Source organism: Peromyscus maniculatus, chromosome 15 (genome assembly GCF_049852395.1).
Source record: "Peromyscus maniculatus bairdii isolate BWxNUB_F1_BW_parent chromosome 15, HU_Pman_BW_mat_3.1, whole genome shotgun sequence".
Lineage (NCBI taxonomy): Eukaryota > Metazoa > Chordata > Mammalia > Rodentia > Cricetidae > Peromyscus > Peromyscus maniculatus.
In genome coordinates this window covers 78084462-78106018 of record NC_134866.1, presented here as the reverse complement: position 1 = coordinate 78106018, position 21557 = coordinate 78084462, and the positions used below count along the sequence as shown (strand labels likewise).

Sequence of the window (21557 nt, the reverse complement as noted above, 5' to 3'; positions counted from 1 at the left end):
ACTTGTGCCGTATGTTGATACCCTAAACTCAATACTCCTTTGGCTGAAATGCAAAAGGAAAACATTCAGACTGAGTCCTGTTCCCTTCCTGTGTAGACACTGTTCTAAAGATGCCAGCAACTGGACTCCTTCACAAAACACGAGGATCTGCTCCTTCGTTCTTGGTGAGAGCTGAGACATAGGAGTGTGCTGGTCACAGAAAATCCAGGCAGGCCAGCCACGTTGCCTGAGGCGTCTGCCGGGCCACACTGCTCTCTGTTCCTAATTAACCGGTGCAGCCCCTCAACAGGTCTTGGGTCATAACTTGGAGGCAGAGGCCAGTCTCCTCCCCCCCCCCCCACCATGGCATTTGAGAAAGCAAGACCAACAGGAGGCCTGAGTTCTATCACTAAACTCAACAACAGCCTTAGGCCAGTCACTCAGACGATGTGCCGGCCACTAGGGTAAGAGAGTTCTGTGCACACCCACGTCTAGTCCCCAAAAGCTGGTCCCTGGAGACTCTGAGCTCACGGTCCTTCCGAGATCCCCGCTCAGTAGATTCGACCCATGTTTGGAGCATGTTGCCTCCACAGTGCAAGGAGGAAGAGATGGGCTAGTACCATCCAGATGCCAGTGCCCTCCTGAGTGCAATGTGCTTTGTCTAAGTCAGTGCTATGGTTTCTTGGGCACCTGTGTGGCTCTGGCGGTAACTGGCTCTCCTTGAATCATGGGAACATAACCCCCCCGCCACACACACACACTCTTTAGATACTGATCTTAAGTAGTATCAAAGGGAAGGACAATGAGGATAAAGTCATATTATCACTAAAATTAGCAAGATATTTAAACTATGATTGGAGTCATGTGCCTGGGGCTTCATTCCATGGCCTTAGGTAAGGTTTGTGCATTCTTGGAGCCCCTGTGGCTTTTTTTTTTCTGTAACATGAGGTATACACAACATTGAAGGAGAATATTTGAAGTCTGACAGGTAATAGAGCCTAAAAAAGCCCCAAGAGTCTGATTTTTTTTAAATAACTTTTATCATGGAAAAATTCAACCTATGAAAGTAGAGAGAGTAATATAATGAATACTTGGGTCTTCTATCCAGTTTCATTCCATGACCAATTTTCTTTCACTCCTACCTACTCACTCTGCTTTCCAATATTACATATATAATTTGGAAATAGATCTGTGACGTCATGTTAGTTCACCAAAAAATACAGCTGAGGGCTGGAGAGATGGCTCAGTGGTTAGGAGCACTGGCTGCTCTCCCAAAGGTCCTGAGTTCAATTCCCAGAACCCACATGGTGGCTCACAACCATCTGTAATGAGGGATACCTGCAGACAGAACACTGTATACATAACAAATAAATAAATCTTAAAACACACACACACACACACACACACACACACACACACACACACACACACACACACAGCTACCCCTAGGAATCCACAGGAGATTGGTGTCAAGGCTTCCTCTGTTACCAAAATTCTCTTATATAAAATGTCAGTCAGCTGGGAATGGTGGCCCATGTCTTGAACCCCAGCACCCATGAGGCAAGTAGATCTCTATGAGTTCAAGGCCAGCCTGCTCTACAAACTGAGCTCCAGGCTACCCAAGACCACATAGTGAGACCCTGTCTCAAAATAAAAATTAATAAGTTAATTAATTTAATTGGCATACTGTTTGCATATAACCTACACAAACCTTCCAAATACATCATCTTTAGATTACTTGTTCCTAATTCAGCATAAATGTAAACTGTTGTATTATTTAAGAAAGGGGCTGGGCGGTGGTGGCACACGCCTTTAATCCCAGCACTCCGGAGGCAGAGGCAGGGGATGTCTGTGAGTTCGAGGCCAGCCTGGTCTACAGAGTGAGTTCCAGGACAGGCCCCAAAGCTACAGAGAGACCTTGTCTCCAAAACAAACAAACAAACAAACAATGTCTGTACATGTCCAATACAGATGCAATTTGAAAACTTTCTTTTCAGTCCAAGGTTGGTTGATCTGTGGAGGCATAACCTGAAGATGTGGAAAGTTGATTATTTTGTAATCTAAGCTTTTAGTCTGAAAATTTTGCCACAGTATTGTTGATAAGAACAAAAACAAAACCATTAACCATTTAAGTGTCTAGTTAGTATTCAAATTTCCCTTAATAAAATCATTTGTTGTTGTTCTGTTGTTGGGCATGAGAAATCATGTTGGGGGTTCTGTCACTTTTTTACAAAAAGACAATTCCCCACTTCTCAGCTGTCATAGAAGAGTCTGCAAAGAAAGGTCAGGACCAACCACATGCAAGCCAAGAAGGAAAAACTGTCTTTAGCCTAGAGTCAGTGATGAGAGCCTTCCTTACAGAAAACTGAGATAGTCTTACACCGATGTCCACGAATTCCACAGCTCATTGATGACAAGCTGTTCAATTTTCAAATGTAAGAGGCACTGCTATTTATGATAGGAAGGAAGAAGAGACCCCCACACACACACACCTCCATAGCTAATGTACCTTCTTCCTTCATTCCTCAGGTGGAGAGAGAACAGACAGCCTTCATGGACATTTAGCCACAGATCATTCATTAGCCTGATTCTGGTCAGAGAACCTGAGATCCTCTGTATATAGCAAAGCTTATGGACCCTGATGTCATGTCTTCCATCATCCTATGTCCTCATTCACTGATGTTCTGCTAGAATGTATGCTCCATGAACGCACAGACATTGACTATTTCCTGACATGTCTCATCTTGAGCTTAACCTCCTATCCTAGATGTGAGCCTATATCTTCAGGGGGACCCACTTCAGGAACTTGGCAACTTCCTAAGCTCAGATTGGCTTAGGAATCTCCCAGCACAGCACTGTGCTAATTTCATTCCAGACAGAATATAAAGGACTCCTCCCCACATCCTCTCCGGCTCCCCTTCCTCTTCCAACTTCACACAAACACACCACACGACTCCCTTCTTTCCCAAGGACACCACTCAAGAGATTTCTAAAACCGAGATTCTGATCCAAACAGTAGCCAACACACAGTGCATCTCACTGTTCACAGGAAGACAGGAGACCTCTGAGCAATTTCCTGGCCCTAGGTTTTTCCATTCCAGTAAATGAAGCCTTCTTCGGCTCAGGAACCGGTCTCCGAAAGCAGCCAATGCCTTAATGGAGCGTGTCAATTGTTACAACCCGCCTAGTGTCTTTGTTCTTATATTTTTTCCATTTTTAGTGATCAACAATTGGATCCTCTGCCCTGGAACTTGAACAACTGGCTCTTCTAAGTGTTGATGACTCCTTAGGGCGATGGAATGTGACTGGAGAGTTTCCTTCCTAAGTAGACATTTTTATTTAATAATACATGATCCTGAAATTGCACTCTTCACCTTGAGAGATTTTTGTGCTCTTATGCTTCATTAGTTTGAGCAGCCCCTGAGTTATGGATTGGACACCAGCAAGGTTAAACCATTTGCCTCAACCCACAGCTTGCTTCGCTCCTAACGAAGTACTTTGTCTTTTTTAATGCACAAAAAATATAATGAATAAAAAAATGTAGTGTTCTAGTAACTGCGTTAATCAGTAAATTGGTTCGAAGCTATTGCCATATACTTTTCTCGGCCATGTGTGGGGGCTCTCCTTGTCTGTGTTGACTCCTTTGTCTCCTGATGTCATTTCATAGTCCTCCTCCTGGTCCTCCTGCTCCTCCTGCTCCTCCCCCTCCTCCTCCTGGTCCTCTTCCTCCTGCTGTTCCTTCTCCTCTTCCTCACATCCTCCTCTGACTTATTCTTTCCTGCCTTCTGGGGTGCTGTAGCTGCTAAGGGGTACACTCACATACCACAAACCTGGCCTCAACCCTTGCCTTCCCCAGAGCCCCACTTTCAGATGATGAGTATATTGTCATTGCATGCTGGGATGCTGGGGAAGGGATGGTGGGAACCATAGAGTACCATCTTCTGCAGTGTTGATTAACTTAAAACATCTTCATTTCGAGTATAAGTACAGAACAGAACACAGGAAACACAGACAGTTTAAAGTCTAACTTTCCAGTTACAGACAAGCTAGTATTTCTCAAGTTTTTCACTTCCATTGGGGAAGCTTGGACTAGAAAAGTCAGAGGTGGATTGACTTCACTGAGCACTTGCTAACATAACTGTGATGTAATTGATGGCACTGTGCCCCAGGGGGATGAGACCCGAGGATGATTCTCTAAGAGCTGATCTCCTTTTACTGTTCCTCGGAGCAGGGGTTTCCCTCTGGAGATCATTGTTTGTTTGTTTGTTTTGAAAGTAACTGAAGCCTTCTGGACACCTTTCTTTTGGATCTTGAAGATCCACCAGACGGAAGCCTTGCTGAACGGAGGAGAACGTGGCTGTCTTCTCGTTACTTAGCAAATAAAAGCAGTAAGCAAAGAAACCTAACGACACCCGAGATTTGAAAGAAAAACCTGCCATGTTTTCCAAAGTCAAGACTCTGTTACATAGCACACTACATGTGTCGAAGGCCCTGAAGGGAACTCAAATATTGAATAGTGGCTGAACTGCAATGATTTTGCGTTCGTTTCAGCCCAGACATTCTCAAGGGCATATGCATACGCCCTTGAACCCGGGTTACTATCTCAACAGTAGCATACGGAGGCGGGCCAGGTACCATGTATGCAGCGCTCTGTGCACCCATGGAGAAGGAGCGAAGAGCTCAGGAGACAACATCACAAAATAGGACTTTGGAAAGCAGTTCTGCCACTTACCAACCTTCCAGTGCTTCAGTGAACAAGAACCCTAGCTACCCCAAATGCCCTTCCTCCAGGTGCTCAGGCTGCACTTCCTTATCCCCATTATAAGTAGACATGAGCATGACACTGGATGCAATAGAAACACGAGGACATGGGCCACTTCTTTAGAACGTTTGAGAAGTGGTTTACGATTCCACATCATTTTCTTTGTCCCTACTGTAGCCACGTGAAACTTTTCAGTGACACTTATTATATTGGTCTAGGGCCCAAAGTTAAGATGCCAGGGTCAAAGCCATGGTTTATTCATTTAGTGGATATAGAGCAAAGCAAAAATAAATCCTTGTTTTCCTTTGTCTTTCCCAGTGGAGAATTGGGATTTTTTTCCGTATTGAATCGTAGCTTTCTCTTTCCTGCAAATACACTTTGGATCTGCAGAAGAGTTCAAATGTGGTCTCTATGCAGGACAGAAGGCCAGGGCTGACTAAATGCTAGTGCTCGCTCCTGTTGGCAAACGTGGTCCTTGCCTGCATGTGCCTAGTAGCCACAAGCTAGACTACTCTTCGGTGTGTTTTCAGTTTAGGAAGGGTGACAACGAACTCTAAGACCTGTCCAAGTATTCTGTAAAACCCTTTAACAAAATGAGAGAATCGCAATGGAAAGAAAGGGGTTGGGCATTCCCACCCTGGGGAGAGAATTTTCTCCCTGAAGTTTGCCAAGGGAAAAGGAGCTAGGGGTCTTCCCACAGGGTTACTCAGAAGGTAAGATTTAGATTGATGGATGCTGAAGGTACCAGAGGGTGCTCACTGTGAAGCACTGTGCTGAGATCAGGGAGTGAGCACCTCACATGGGGCACAGACTTATTCACTGATCAAGATAGTTCATGAAACAATCCACTCGATACCTTTTTAAAGCACCTAAATCTACTTTTGAGAGAAAATCTCCTGCCCCACATTACTCTACAAAGCGGTGTCTTTAATCCCTACTGAGAAGGGTAGTCCCAGGTGATCAGTTTAGAAGACACTCGCTGGTGCTGTGGGCCTCAAATTGGTGATGAGTTTGATACAGGAGGAAAGAGGAGTGGAATGTGGATGCCACAGCTGACTAGCACACCTGTTTATGAAAGGAAGGTGCTCAGAGGCAGAGCATCTCTCTTCAGAGACAAGTGGAAATGTAGGAGGTGACATAGGAGGACACTTATTCAGGAGTTGTTCCGAAGACCTGTGAAGGAACATTGTGTTCAGCATGGAGGGTCAATGCTGAGAAGGCAGTGGTGGCCCTGACCTTCTCCAGGGGGCTTGTTTTCCACCATGCCAGACTAGGGTGTATATGGAAAAAAAGCTGACACCACTGCCCACCACCAACCGCTACCCACCAACAGTAGGCCTTGGTCACTATGACCACCAAAAGCACACGTCTTACTCCCACCTGCCTCCAGGGGGTGCTAGATTGCTCTTAGTTGAGAATCACGAGCCTTGACTGTGAGCGTTGTTGGAAGCGATGTAACAGAAAGCCCCCAGCAGGTCATGAAGGACCCCATGGAGGAAGAAAGAGACAAGGAAAAGCCCACCCTAAGATGACCTTCATTGCTGTCCACATCTTGCACTGACCTATGAACTTGGAGTTCAAAGAAGGCAGGACCAGTGTAGAGCGCCATGGAGCTCCGAAGGCATGGTGTGGGATGGAACAGAATGACTCGGAGAAAGGGAAGAGGACAAGCAGAGGGGTTGTTTAGAATGAATGCTCTGACTTTCCGTGGCCATCAACCAACAGTCTCCATAGCTATCACAGGGACCTTGTAGACTGTGCTGAAGAAGCTCAGGTGGGAAAAATCTCTCTCCAGCATTCATAGCAACTGCCCACCTGGGGATCTGCCATGCCCGTGGGAAACTCTCTTCCTGTGGTTTAGGTTGTTGTGATTCTTGGGGAGGAGAGAACAGAAGATGGAAAAAGAGAAAGCAATGTTTACAGAGCATCTGTGTGGTCCAGCAGGGTTCTAATTCAAGCATGTTATATCACCAAGGTTGATGAAGAAAGAAGGAGCATACACTTAGAGGTCAGGGGCCTCAGGTCTGAATTCTGTCTTCTTACCAACTGGAACAAGTTGCTTAATCTCTGAGTCTCAGTTGTTTCTTTTGTGCAGGAAAAAAAAAAAAGGAGTATAAAAAAAGATAACTGTTGGAGTATTATAATATTATACAGTATGAAAGAGAAAGGATATCAAACAAGGTAGTATGTATCAATGTTAATGCTAACATTTGATCTTTCTGACAATACTGGTGAGGGGAATTGTCTCAGGGCTATGCAAGTGACGGGAAGAGACTGGAGACAAGGTTAGGGCTGGAGATTTAAAAAAAAAAAAATTCTATAATTTTCATTCCAAGCTTCTTGCTTGCCCAGCCCAGTGCTCTTCACCTGGGCTCTTTAAAAGACAGCCACAGTGGTTGTGCTCACCTTGAAAATGGGCCCAGGATGCCTGGTTCTTCTCTTTGCTGGCTAAAACCACTGGGGATGACAAGGGGTGGGAAATGTTCTGGGTCAGCCGTGATGGGCGGGACACACAGAGAGCAGGCACACATGTATGCAATTTGCTGGTAAGGAGACAGAAAGCCACACCCTATGGACGTGGCTGAGGCCACCTGTAGGTTACGGAATCCGGTTAGAAGGCTGGACACTTGGTGCCTTGTGTTTAAATATTGGAAGAGATGATCCTTAGGAAGGACGGATGGCACTGGGCGGAAACAGGGCTGGTGGAAGCATTCGTCAATTCCTTTCCACATTGCTGTTAATTTTCTGGAAGGCTTGAATTTAATCTTATTTATTTTAAGGTCCATAGCATCAACATAAACCCCACCCTGCCCCTGCACACACACACGAGGTGCCCAAGGAACAGTAGCTGCCATGATAAGAATAATTATCCTCAGAAAAATGACTGATTCTCAGAAACTGTTCTTTCTTTATTGTCTGACTTGCCTCAGAATTCTGCTTTTAAAAACAATATCAGAGCCAGGCAGTGGTGCCGCACGCCTTTAATCCCAGCACTCGGGAGGCAGAGCCAGGTAGATCTCTGTGAGTTCGAGGCCAGCCTGATCTACAGAGCGAGATCCAAGAAAGGCGCAAAGATACACAGAGAAACCCTGTCTTGAAAACAAACAAACAAGTCAACCTGTACCAAACTCAGGACAAAGCGGTCCATTTTAAACTCTACCATCAGCTTCTTTTCTCTTATATTCAAAAACCCCAACTCACTTGACACCCCAATAATACGTGCAATTTTTAGGTATCAGTTAAATAGATTTAACTGATCATTTCACCCCCACCCCCACCCGCATACACTCTAACCCCCAAGCCAACTGTTTCTGTTCAGCCAGAAGGTTGCTGATAATAATGAAGTTAAATATCCCTCCGAGAGATGATCTGGAAGCGAAATTATCAGCTGGCTAAATATTGAGTGCGCGGTGAAAGTTCACCGGCACTTCCCCTTGGCCCTCTGATAACCACGACCCTCAGCAGTTTGGTTTGTGGCAATACAGCACCACTTGGCTTCTGTCTTCTGGTGCAGAGGGGCTCGTGGGCTTGTTTCCTTTCGCGCCCATTGGTGATGGGGAGAAAAGTGGACCTCACACAAGCTCTAGGCCCAATCTCAAGCTGCTGGCCCCTCCCATGTGGGCTTTGATGCATCGAACACATTAGGGATATGAACCTGGAAAGGCGCCTGAGCCTGAAGATCCAGGAACATGCCCATCCTCTAGCCTGAGCTCCCCCCAGGCACACGCTCCACAAATGGAGCGTCTGCATGAAGCTTGTCTTCACTGCCTGGCTGGGGCCAAGGGACTGTGGGTGAGGAGCTGCCCATCTCCAGCTGCCCTGATTCCTCCTTCGTGTTTTCTCTCCTTAACTCCATGCCAGAATGTCTGTTCGGCCTCAAGAGTGTGTCAAAAGCAGTGACAAGCGGTGCCTAACCAGCATTTGCTGAGTGTTTCCTGTGACCAGGCCGCGTTAAAGACATCACATGTGCTTGTTCAGATGACTGTCACAGCATCTTAGGCGGTAACGTTCTTCTCTTCACTGTTCTCAGTGAAGGAACTAAAACACGAACAGGCTGGAAGGTTGCCCAAGGTCGTATGGACAACAAAAGAAGGAACTATGACTTGGGAGATTGTTGGTAAAGAAAGAAATAGGGCAATAATAACGAAGACTAGCCAGTGGCCGTGGCACAGGCCTTTAATGCAGCACTCAGGAGGTAGAGGCAGGCGGATCTCTATGAGTTCGAGGCCAATCTGGTCTACAGAGCGAGATCCAGGACAGCCAGGGCTACACACAGAAACCCTGACTCAAAAAAGCCAAAAAAAAAAAGAATAAATAAATAAATAAAAATAAATGAAAAAATAAATAAAAAGAAAAAAGAATTATTAAATAATGTATACTTCCAAATACTTTGATCAAACACATAAAGGTGGAAAAGCTCAATGTCACCAGAATCCTCCCCCCAAGATCCCTCTACCATGTGTTAGTAAACTCCAGGTTTGGTTCCAGGAGTGGATCCCAGACTTCTCAGCATGGGGACACTTTACAGATTTGAAGAATAAACCTATTTTACATATCCCTAATGAGTCTGAAAAAAAAAACACAAAATAAATAGAAGCTAATTTGAATTCCGCAACATCTTTACATTGATTTCTAGATAACAAATTGCCATGATACAACCAGGTTTGAATACTAACCACAGCTACTTAGCCTTCCCAACCAGCTGGCTTGCAGACACTAGGAGCCTGACCCTGGATATACTCCATGGGAACTCGACATCCTGAGATCCACTGTGCTGACCTCTGCCCAGGTGCTCACTGTCCCCAGGGCCTCAGCTTCCCCATCTCTAAAGTGGGGATGATACAAAATGTGTGTTTTGTTTTTCCTTTGAGACAGGGTTTCCCAATACAGCCCTGGCTGTTTTCTGTAGATCACTCTGCTGACCTTGAACTCAGAGATCCCCCTGCCTCTGCCTCCTGAGCGCTGGGATTAAAGGCGTACATTACCACTGCCAGACACATCTGAGCTTCTCATTTCTTCCCACACTCTGGATGTCTTGGACCCTTCTAGAAACTCTTTTTTTTTTTAAGATTTAATTATTTATTATGTATACAGTTAAGAGGGCACTGTATCTCATTACAGGTGGTTGTGAGGCAACATGTGGGTGCTGGGAATTGAACTCAGGATCTCTGGAAGAACAACCAATGCTCTTAACTTCTGAGCCATCTCTCCAGCCCCATGAGATGTTGTTTTAAGCCTCTCACAGAATTAGTGTAAAACCATGATGAATACGGAGGGCTTCTGTCTGGGACAGGACAAAAATGGTTTACCACACAGTTCCTGGCTTGTCTAGTTTTCATGTGGTTAGGGACGACAAACACCCTTGAAAGATGGGTTCACAGAGCAAAGCACTAAATGTGTTTTCTAAATTCTAGGTGGAGAATAGGACAGAGTGCGTGCCAGAGGGGCTCACTGTATCCTCACGGGCACGCAGGGGACATTCACCTCACTTAAAAGGCATCAGAGATACTTCTGCAGCAAGATGTGTTGGGGGCAGGGTGCATTGCTATGTATGGCCAAGGTGCTTGAAGTCACAGGCATCCACAGAGAGCCATCTGTATTGGATGCTTTCCTCTCTGTGGCCTAAAACTGCAGTTGAAACAGGAGGTTTACACCTCCTCAGGTGATGGGAGATTTTTGGCTTGATGGCTTGCTTCCATTGGACTTGAAGACGTATTCAGATCTTCTGGATGACCACTATGGAGAGGAGGTTACACGACGCTATTAATGTTTGATAGCCTATCTAATTTAATGCCTATCTAATTTAAGAAACCTTCAGCTCGCAAACTGAAACTCATGGTAACTCAACGGTCTCAAGCCTCTGCACCATGCCGCAATCTCATAACTTCCAACCACATCTGTCTCAGTTCTAGGCTTGGCATTGATGCCAAAGGACGGACTCCTAGAAGACGTTTCCCTCTGTGACATCAGCTAAAGGGCAGCAGAACATACGCAGCCTCTCCCATTGGGTTGTTGGAACACACACACACACACACACACACACACACACACACACACAAAGCCAACCCATCCACCTAAGGAGGTCCAGTTCACAGGCCTAAGGAGTCCTCAAACTGAACTCGAGGCCTCTCTTTCCTCTACCTTTGGGAAACCACCGTCTTATGAACAAGGACAGTTCCACTTCTTAATCAAAGGATTCCCACATAGCACTCAGGTGTGAGTTCCTAACTGTACTAAGTGATCCCAAGAATCGGTCCTCTCAGTTGGCACCCAAAGAGCACCATGCCTTCCAGTTCCTGCCATACATAAGATATATGAGAGATAACGATGCGTGCTCACAGCGCGGGCAAGCAAGATGGCGGTGGTTCATCTCTAACAGCTAGTCTCAGCATGTGGTTGGGACTACTCCCGAATCCTGTCTAGCCACCGCGCCCTGCTGGCTTCCTAGGCTGCCAGCTCACCCAGATTTTAGGTGTTGCCAAGAGGATGGGAACTAATAAACGAGGAACCTTTGCCCGCCCATAGATGTGGCATTTCATGACAAGTTGGTGATGGAATGATAAGAGGAAAAGAAAACCATGAGGTCATTCTTAAAGAACAACAGAACTTGCCGGGCGGCGGTGGCGCACGCCTTTAATCCCAGCACTCGGGAGGCAGAGGCAGGCGGATCTCTGTGAGTTCGAGGCCAGCCTGGGCTACCGAGTGAGTTCCAGGAAAAGCGCAAAGCTACACAGAGGAAACCCTGTCTCAGAAAAACAAAAACAACAACAACAAAAAAGAACAACAGAACTTAAAACCAGATGTGTCCTTAGATGTTACTGGTCCAGCCTGTTCATTTTTCGGCTGAAGGAACAGCAGGTGTCACTCGGCTGAGCCTGACCTGGAGCTCAAGATTCCTTTCTCTCTCTTTCCCAAAACCAAATTCTATTAGCAAGTCTACCATATCTTTCTAGAGATATTCTATGCAAATCAAAACTAGACTCTGGTTTTCCATTTGCTTATAAAAACAATCCATTCTATCCCATCAAGGCACTAGAGCCTTTTCCCTGAACCATACAGGTTGGATAGTATTCCTTTAGGAGAACATACAGATTTTCATAATATTACCCCCCCCTTCTGATTTAATCAACTTTACTGAGGTATAATTTACATAGTATAAAATTAAGTGTTTTAAATATTTAGTGTGATGCATTTTAGAAAGCCCAACTATCACTAAAATCCAACTTTAGAATAATTTCATCAATCTCAAATGTTCCTTCACACTTCATAACAGTCCTTTAATACTCCCACCCCCAGCTCCAGAAAATCACAAATCTAATTTCTGCATCCATCATTGTGTGCTTCTAGAAATTTCATGCAAACAAAAGCCGTCAGCAATTCTTGTATGCCAGTGTCTTTCAATACTGTTGTGCCTGGTTCCTCTGACACGGGGGGATGATTCAAGATTCACCCACAGTGAGGCATGTATCAGAAGCCCCTTCCCATGCCTGAGTGTACTCCGTTGCATAAACATGCCAGAGTATATCTACTAACCAACTGATGGCCCTTTGAATTATTTTCAGTTTGGAATTATTACAAACAGTTCTATTGGGAATGTGTCAAGTTTTCACGTAAACGTATTGTTTTAGAAGCAACATTGAATTATATGGTGGGTATATATCTATACTGTTTTCCAAAGTATCGGTAACCCTTTACATTCATACCATCAGTGAACAGGGAGAGTCCAGTCTGCATATCCCTGCAGCATTTTCCATCCTCGCTTGGAACATTTAACCAGGTGCACAAAGGATCCTTGCAGGATTCAAGTCTGCATTCTCATAATCCCCCATTTTCAGTTGGGCTAGTGTATCCTTATGTAATTCAAATAGTTCTTCATATATTCTAGAAATAAGGCCTTCACCAGATAAATGTTTTGAAAATATTTTCTCCTAGTTTTTGACATTTTATTTTTCTAGTGGTATCTTTTTCTTGAAGAACAATGTTTTTAGTTTTGATAAATCTCATTTATCCATTTTTCCTTTTGCTGGTGTGTGTGTGTGTGTGTGTGTGTGTGTGTGTGTGTGTGTGTGTGTGTGTGTGATGATAAGACATCCTTTTTCAACCAAGGTTATACATTTTTTTTTATTTTAGAAATCTGATGTGTTTAAGTCACACCAGAGTACAGACACAAGTGTGCTCCATGCGTTTATCTGGGTCTATCAAGTGGGTAGAAACTGACATCTGAATTTTAGTTTGTATTTTCCTATTATGAAGTGGGATGAGTATTGTTCATTTTTTTACATGTTTGCAGGTCGGCTGTGTTTCATTTTATGTGAGGTATGTGTTTCGTGCTATTTCCCCGTGCTCGTTTCCATTAGGCATTCTGGGATCCACACTGCAGCCCACCCCCCACCCCCACCCCATTCTGTGTTTGTTTATTACCTTCAGGGCCTAAAGAAACCGTTTGTTGTACTGCAACAAAATGTATATAATACATGCTAAGGTTTCTTCTGGGTCCAAACTGCAAAGAGCCTCCCTAATCTTGGATTCAAAAACATAAATTTCTCATTTTTTTTCTAAAAACGTATTCTTTCATTTAAGAGATATGTTTTGATACAGAGTCTCACTATGTGGCACTGGTTTTCTGAAACTTCTTATGTAGACCAGGCTGGCCTTGAACTCACAGAGATCTCTCTGCCTCTGCCTCCCAAAAGCTGGGATTAAAGGTGTTTGCTACCATATCATTCTTAGAAAAAAATGTAAATTATGTGTGTGTGTGGGGGGGTGCATATGAGTGCAGTGACCATGCAGAGCAGAAGGAGGCGTCAGATTCCTCTGAGCTGGAATTACAGGCAGTTGGGGCAGTCTGGCGTGGCTAGAACCGGATTTGGGGCCTCTGCAAGAGCAGCAAAACCCCTTAAGCCCCAAATCATCTTCCCACACCCCTATTCTTTCATTTTTTTTTTAAAAAAGACATCATGTCAATGTAATTTTAGAGTCATCGAATGTTTTCATTTTTAACATTTGATGCCCGCAGTCTATTTGAAATTTATTTTAACTTAAGGAACACAGCATGTTGTCGGTTTATTTCCCCCAATAGGGGCCTAAGTCTCATGACTCCTACTGTCTCCTCAGCTACACACAGTAGGCAGATAAAACACTTTACGAATTGTTTCTAGGAGCCATTGGCTCGCCCGACACCTTCTCCCTGGTGCCTCAGGTTGATGAAATTTAAGTGCTAAGGAAAACACACGAAGTTGGTCCACCTTCTCAGATATGGTGTCCTCGAGTTAAATAAATAACTTACAGATAATCTTTGGGCTCTTAGTCTTCTGTGAAGGCCAGTGATTTTGAATAGGCTGGGTGTTCACACAGACATGTGTATGACTCTGTGGCAGGTCCAGTAAGTGGCAGCATCTTATCAAGGTTTCTCCCAGTTCTCCCTCCCAAGACATCCAAAGCAACTGAAGAACAATTACACTTAGCACTTTACATCCAGACAATGAAATGGGATGAGCTCCACGTGAACCATCCTCCCCAAAGGAACTCACTAAAGTCGCGAGACTGATATTCCTCTCAGGAGAGCCCGAGGGTAGTGTATACGTCATGCCATACTGCCCTGTGGCAGGGAAAGGTTTTGAAGACCCGTGGAATGGGGTCACCTTCTTCCAAATAATGCAGTGTTGGGCAGGACCTTCTGTACTAAAACCTAGGCTTCAACCTCCGTGCTCAGACCTGGGACCTGAGCTGCAGCCAGGACATGAGAATGATCTTTTTCTGAGGTTCTCTGCCTGGATGACTAGACACAAGAGATTGTGTGGGAAACAACCGGTGTACTTATAAGGGTTATGGGCCCCATGGGAGGAGACACCCACAGGCATACACATTCCCAGCTTCTCTAGGGGGCCGAAAAGACAATACACACACAGTAGACCTGTCTTGTAAAACCTACCGAGGACGCTTAGCCCTTTATGCATGCTTCTGACCCCACAAAATCCACCTCCAGTATTTCAGGACCGCACCCCCCCCCCCCCGCACCCTCCCCCCCCCCCCCCCCGCCCATCTCAACAGTCTAAGCACAGAGCCCCAGAGTATTCAAATGGGTCAGGATACACATTTTTTTTTTTAAATCTTAATACTAGAAGATCCTGCTCTGTGCCCTGCCCCCAGGACTTTGGGGGTTACCGGGGTATACCAGAACTAGAAGACCAGTCAGCAAGAAACAGTGGCCGGCCCTGTTGCCATGAGACCGCTGAAACCCGAAGTTCCTCTGCCCCCTGCACTGCCATGGAAGGGGGCCAGTGAGGGAGGAGAAGCGTCCCAGTCCCTCCAGGCAGAGGCCCTCTTGGGTCCCCGCTGCTGCAGCAAGCGCGGGCTCTTCCGGTGCTCTCCCTTGCTCCTTCCGCCGTTTCCTTTCTCCACCCCTCCAACAATAGCCCCTTCTTGATTTCTGTTCTGGGAGAGAACGGTGAGTCCCCGGCAGAAAGGAAACTCTAAAGATTCTTTCCGCAGACGTTTCTACATGAGAGGCATGTGTCCTGGCATCTCCCCTTTGGCTCTGATGCTGGACACGGAATCCCGGAGACACTGGGCTGACCAGGGGATTTCTTGTCCTCATTGTGGAGCTTTCTGGATAAGAAGCTCAAAGAGAGTCTCTCTCTCTCTCTCTCTCTCTCTCTCTCTCTCTCTCTCTCTCTCTCTCTCTCTCTCTCTCTCTCTCTCTCATTTTAGATGTCTTTTTCTGTGCTGGAAATTAAATCAGCGTATTGTTTAATTGGTTCTCAGATTGCTGAAAAGGCAGAACTCCTTTTCAAAGTATTGTATCCCCCACATCATCCTCACCACTGCCTGGCCTTTGGGTTTCTCCATCCTGAGCTGCTGACTGGTTAACCAGCTGAGCTGAGCTTTGCTTCTGGATGCCAGATTCCTGCTATCTTCCAGAACCAGGGATCCGCCCTGGCTGGCTTTGATTTTTGACACCTAAAACACACCAGAAATGCAATGCCCTGCAGGAATGGGATCTTTGGGACAGAATTTGCTTGCTGGGCGATACCACAATATACAAGTCAAATGTTGCCCTGAGCTGAATGGAGCAGAGACTAGTCTGGTAATGCCACCATTAAAGGACAGTCCCATTGTCTTAAACAGAGTCACAGTTCGGATGGTTTTGAAATGCCTTGAAACAGGGGCCTGCCGCACCCTGTGTCCAGCAGGCCAAACCTCTATTGGTGTTGCTTGGATTAGAACAGGTAGCAGAATTGTGTGGAACTGTGATTTGGGGTTCAAAGGCTGAAAGACTGAGTCTCATCCAGCAGGTTTGGGGTGGGGCCCGTGGCTCCACACTCCTAACAGGCTTTTAGGTGGTGTCTTGTTGGGGAACCTCCGGTCACATTTGTGGGGTCCTGCCTGAAGGGGTGTGCCAGTTTTAAAGATGTGTCAGCTACAGATGCTCTTCCTTTCTTAGTGAGGAAACTGAACACAGCAAGCTCAGTTTGGGGAAGCACGACACTTTCTCTAGCTTCTCTGCACTTCTGCAGGTCAAAGACGGGAGAGTAAGACACCTGCTGCCTCCCGCAGGAGGCTGTGATGCAGGGGAAGCTGGGGGGGGGCGGCAAACCTGGTATGGGCTCTACCCCAAACATGCTCTCAGGTTAAATCACCATGCCCTGACTTGGTACCCACAGACACGGAGACTGAGGTCAACATGGGGCCACAATCTATAGAAGGAAATAGGGGACTGGACCGGAACAGCCTTTGTGTGGCCCTGGTTCTAAGGAGACAGGCTTCATCAACGCGGACAGGCAGAGCTTTTTTTCAGGCTCTACTACAACAGTAGAAACCCTGGACGCGGTTGTCAAAAGTAATGAACATCACCCCCAATCTCAGCTTGCTATTAGACATTCATACTTTCCCCACTAAATTTGCCAAATAAATGTAAGACTGGCGCGAGCCTTTTTTTTTTTTTTTGCCTATCTTCACAGATTTTAATTAAGTGAAATGCACCCAACAGGGCCTTCCCATTTCCCTCCCTGAACTCACCCCACGGTGTTCTGTCTCTCACCAGACAGGGCACCCCTTTCATTTGCATGCACAGCCTTGCCTACAATAAACTCAAGAGTGCGACATTCATTCTCTGAAAGCCGAGTCCTGGCTCATAGCTCTTCAGTCGAAGGAAAACAAATAGCCATTCTCCCTCTCTTGCCAAAAACAATTTGCTAACCCATCATCTGCCCAGAAAATAAAAGGAAAATAAAATGCAACCAATAGTCTTCCAGTGTATCTCTCTGGTAAATGTTTATCTCCCATGAGCAGGTAGGTGGGTTGCCTGCCAGCATGACCCTGTAATTCGTGTGCAGCAGTCCCATACATACTATCAGAACAAGCCCACAGAATTCCAGTCAACACCAGTGTGGAACTGACAAACTGGCCGTGTGGGATTAGCCAGATCCTCCCTTTGCCCAAAGCTTGACCTGTTCCCCCCCCCCCCTTAACTAATTAATTGCTTCATTTGGCATTATATAAAGATAGCACATTTCACTGCACAGCCCATTTTCATAATTCACCTAATCAACACATATTTATTATGCGCCTATTTTATGTTATGTGCTGCTGTTCTAGTCCTGGGCATGTGGCAATCGACAGAAGCAAGTCCCTCCCGTGTGGGTCTTCTCACTCACTCCCATCACTGACTTTATCCAGCCCCGTCATCTCCAAACAGAGGTCCACACGAGTGAAAACCACCTGCGGCATCATTCGGGGAGTGGCCGAGGTTGGATCAGAACATAGGTTGTTCTGGCTCCTAATCTGGTTTTTTTCCTCCAACACCACGCCACATTGAAAGGCACCTTTAGCACAGTGGTATGGGTACCAGTCTCCATTGTATCGGAGCCTTTATCCTAGAGAATCAATCTCCAGGGCTTGGGCTTGTGGGGTAGAGTCTGGGCTGTTTTTGCCGGTCCATGTTTTCTTTTCGGAAAGTGGAAGGAAGTTTGGGAGCTAAATAAAAGCATCATTTTTACTTGATGAGCTAATAGACATGCCGCTTATGAAGTTTAGAACAAGAGAGGAACAATAGTTGGTTCGTGCATGCCTCCTCCCCCACCCGAGACACACACCCAGTGCTGGCCGAGACCTTCCTACTGGTGAGTGAGGACTTGCTACGAATGCTTAGGGAGAGGGAGCTCGACTCCGTGTCCCTTTCCCCTATTTGTCCTTCTGTCTAAGTCATGGCACAGTCACCGCCATCTTCAGAATGAGTGTCTATCCTCCTCCACAGCCGGGGAAAAGGCCACCCACAGTGAAAAGCTTGGACATGGGGGAGTGGGTGAGAGGAGGCGCAGATGTCTGCAGCATCGTTCGATTCCCTTCCCACGTGCATCTAAGTGGAGAAGTTTGGTCCCAGCGAAGCCTTTCCCAGCAGGGAAGGCTGGAATGAAGCTGTCCCTCCACGCAGCTAAGGTCCGAGTTTCTGTCATCAAGAGAGGCAGCCAGCCGGCTGGTGGTGCACGCCTTTAATCCCAGCACTGGGGAAGCCAGGGCAGGGGGATCGTGATGAGTTTGAGGCCAGCCTGGTCTCCAGAGTGAGTGCCAGGATAGCCAAGACTACATAGAAAACCTTGTCTCAGAAGAAAGAGAGAGAGAGAGAGAAAAAAAAAAAGCATGCCCAAACAATATCAGTCTTTGTTTCAGGTGAGTTCAAGGTTCAGGATATGTGTACTTGGTGTGTGCCCACCTTGAAAATTATAAGAAATAATTTCTTCTGCTAAAACATTGGTATATTATCGAGAAAGAATAATTACCCAAACAATGGGAATTTTAGTCTATTCTCTCAATTTGTGAAAACACAGGCCACCTAAGTACTATAATATATGGCTTTGAAAAAAAATCCCAGCTGACAGTGATTGACGCCCGTGACCTTCCAAGCAGCGTGCTCACTGCTTCTTATTCGTAACTCTACTTAATCCTCAGGATATATTGTATTAATGCAGTTTGACAATTAGGGACACAGACTTAAAGACCAGGCCTGAACCCCACAATCAGCAGGCAACAAATTTGAAATTCAAGCTCAATTTGTATCGCTCCAGCCTGGACTTTTCACACTCTGCACGCTCTCGTTGGGCTCACCCATGCACACCCAGCCCTGTAGGACACAAACCAGGATGAGATCTAAACTATATTTAATTAAAGGTGGGGCAGGGACCAGAGGAAGAACAAGTGCCTAGCACACATCATGAGTTCAGCCCCTAACACCCCCAAATGAGATTGCCCATTGGTAATTTAGTTATTGGTACCGTTTTTTGGCAGAGATCAACTGATGAAGTCTTGTATCATTCTAAACTGGAATTTCCCTAGTGATATCAAAAAGGAGCCTATGATGTCCCTAAAGAAGAGTCACTCTGGAAATTTCCACAAATGCCCACTGGCTCATTGGAGTTGAATAAAAGATAAATTGAGTAGCAGTGACCTGGGCTAATTAATGTCCCTGAAGGATTTTTTCCTGAGCTTCCGCCCACCCCCACAGTATCCAACAGCTATCTTGGCAATGACTTCACTACTCCGGCTTCTTAGTCTTGGCCACCATGAAGGGACATGGTAAACATGGTCTCCCCACTTTTACCTGACTTGTCTTTAAACAGAGCGACCCCGAAGCCATTTGTCTCCCATCACATCACATCTGAGGCTTGTTCTCAATAAGCAAAGTCCCGTGCTAGTATTTTAATTGGACACAACATTAATAATATCAGGAGAAAGGAAACCGAAAGAAGTCATCCCGCGCAGCCCTGCATTTCTTCTGGGGTCACAATTGCTGAGAACTAACACAAAATGCCCAAGACGATCAACCTTGGAAGCTGCTGCCCTGAGATGTGTGAGGACAGGGTGGCTAGGGTAGGATGTGAGAGAGCTGGGCACCGCTTGTCACGGCTGTTACACACTCATTTGCATCCTTAAGTGGGCAACTGCTCATCATTCCCCTTTCATGTAGCTTGTTTTATGGGAATTCTAGGGGAAGCATTTTATTTTCCCAAAACAAAGGAAAATAAGCCTGTTAATGGAACAAACCCTATATTAAGCATCCAGTTCTATCAGATTTTCTCATCTTCACTGAGATGATGGCTCCGTTTCAAATAAAGATTAATTACTTGATCATGGTTAAAACATAATCTGGCCAAATTAATCTTAAAATGACTGGCTACCTCTATTACACTCTTCATACCCTGAGGATTTCAACCCATACATAGAAACGAGTAGTTTGAGAAGTGCACATGGCCATCGCCTTCTGCCTACCCAGCGCCTCACTGGATTAAATTATTACTATCTGCAGCCATGCATGCCCCAGTCTTGGCCTGACCTTGATGACCTGTTTTTGACAACATGATCCTGGCTCCCTCATGGCGTGCCATAATAAGTTCTTGGTAACATTATCCTCTCTGACAAATGCAGTGGTAGAGAGTGAGATGTTTAAACGCTGGTGGCACTGTGTGTCTACGCCCGGCTACCTAGCTGTGTTCTGTTTGGCACTTAGAAAAGCAGGCTCCGAGTGACTGTTTTTCAATTGCATCCATGGCTTCGTTTTTCATTCTTCCTGACACCAGCAATCAATCTAAATCCTCCCGCTCCAGTCACACGCCGATTCTCAAAACTAAAGCTACATGCCCTGGAATCTCCACCTTCTTTTGGGTAGCCCATGACACCCCCCACTGACGGTGGACAGTACATTTACATTTCACCCACACGTGGGACCCCTCCCTTAAGCCCCCCACATACAGCACCATTTCAGAGCGACATTCCCCTCCTTTTTCTCCCACTTCAGTGACAGAGCAACAGTCACACATGAGCAGTTCTCTTTGGGAAGGTGGAATACAGAATGGAGAGAAATAAAAAAAAAAGCAGAAGGGCGCCTCACGTCAGACAATCCAGCAAAACCCCTAGCAAATAGCAGTTCCCAACGGACACCCTGAGAGGGCTCCCAGGATGCAGCACGGGGGAGCAGGGATCCCACCAGTAGGGCACACCACATGTCCCAGTGGCTCCTGGTTAACCAAGCTGTCCGTGCCAAAGCATTCAGATTTAACACAGCGTCCTCCTCAGCCCCGATACAATTCCGTTTCCAGTTCTGCCAGGCTGGGCTCTGGCAAGCCCTCATATTCCCTTCTGCAAAGAGGCATGAGTTTACATTCTGGGCCATCCATCAGTCACACCTTTTGATTAAAGAGCAGCCCAGTGGTTTCTGGGGAAGATGCCGGGTCAGCCTCCATCGCAAGGACATTGAAAGGAAGGTAGAAAGGATTATGTGGTCACTTACCAGCTCCTGAGGGCTCAGTGGCTGCAGCCCCACCTGGTCTCTGGCTGTCTCTGCCTTTCCCTCTCTCTCTCTCCCTCTTTCTCTTGTGTACAGATTGCAGGGGAACTTAGTGGGAACTCGCGGGGACAGTGTTTCAAATGACTTAAGAAAGAGAACAGGAACAATACTTCGTTCTCTTTTTCTCAGATGAGTACCTTCGGGAAGAAGGAAGGAAGGGAGGGGAAGAGGGAGGAAGTCAACAACCCTTCGCTTTCCTGAAAAAAAATAAGGAAACAGAAGATAGACATCTCATTTTCTCTTAAACAAAAATGTTGGAGGAGGGGGTGGGGGTGGGGGGGAAGAAAGGAAGAAAATCTTTACAGAAAAGAATTCCTCAGATAGGCTCTCTGCTCTGGGAGCTTGACTGAGATGGGAGCTCCTGAGTGGCCCTGTCCTGTCCAAACACACGCAGGCTCTCCTGAGCCGCGGCCTCCGGTATCTGGCTTGCAGAACTGACACGGCCCCAAAGGAACAAATCATGTCATGCCGACTCTC

At 46.1% G+C, this 21557-nt stretch overlaps 1 protein-coding gene across 1 annotated transcript in view; it reads right to left on the bottom strand.

The window, feature by feature from the left end:
- Positions 1-21165, bottom strand: part of Znf366 (zinc finger protein 366) — a 60258-nt gene extending 39093 nt beyond the window's left edge. The window contains exon 1 of the mRNA XM_006994419.4: positions 21024-21165. The gene's annotated coding sequence lies outside the window, so the exon portion shown is untranslated. The remainder of the gene's footprint in view (positions 1-21023) is intronic.
- Between the last annotated feature and the right edge of the window lie 392 nt (positions 21166-21557).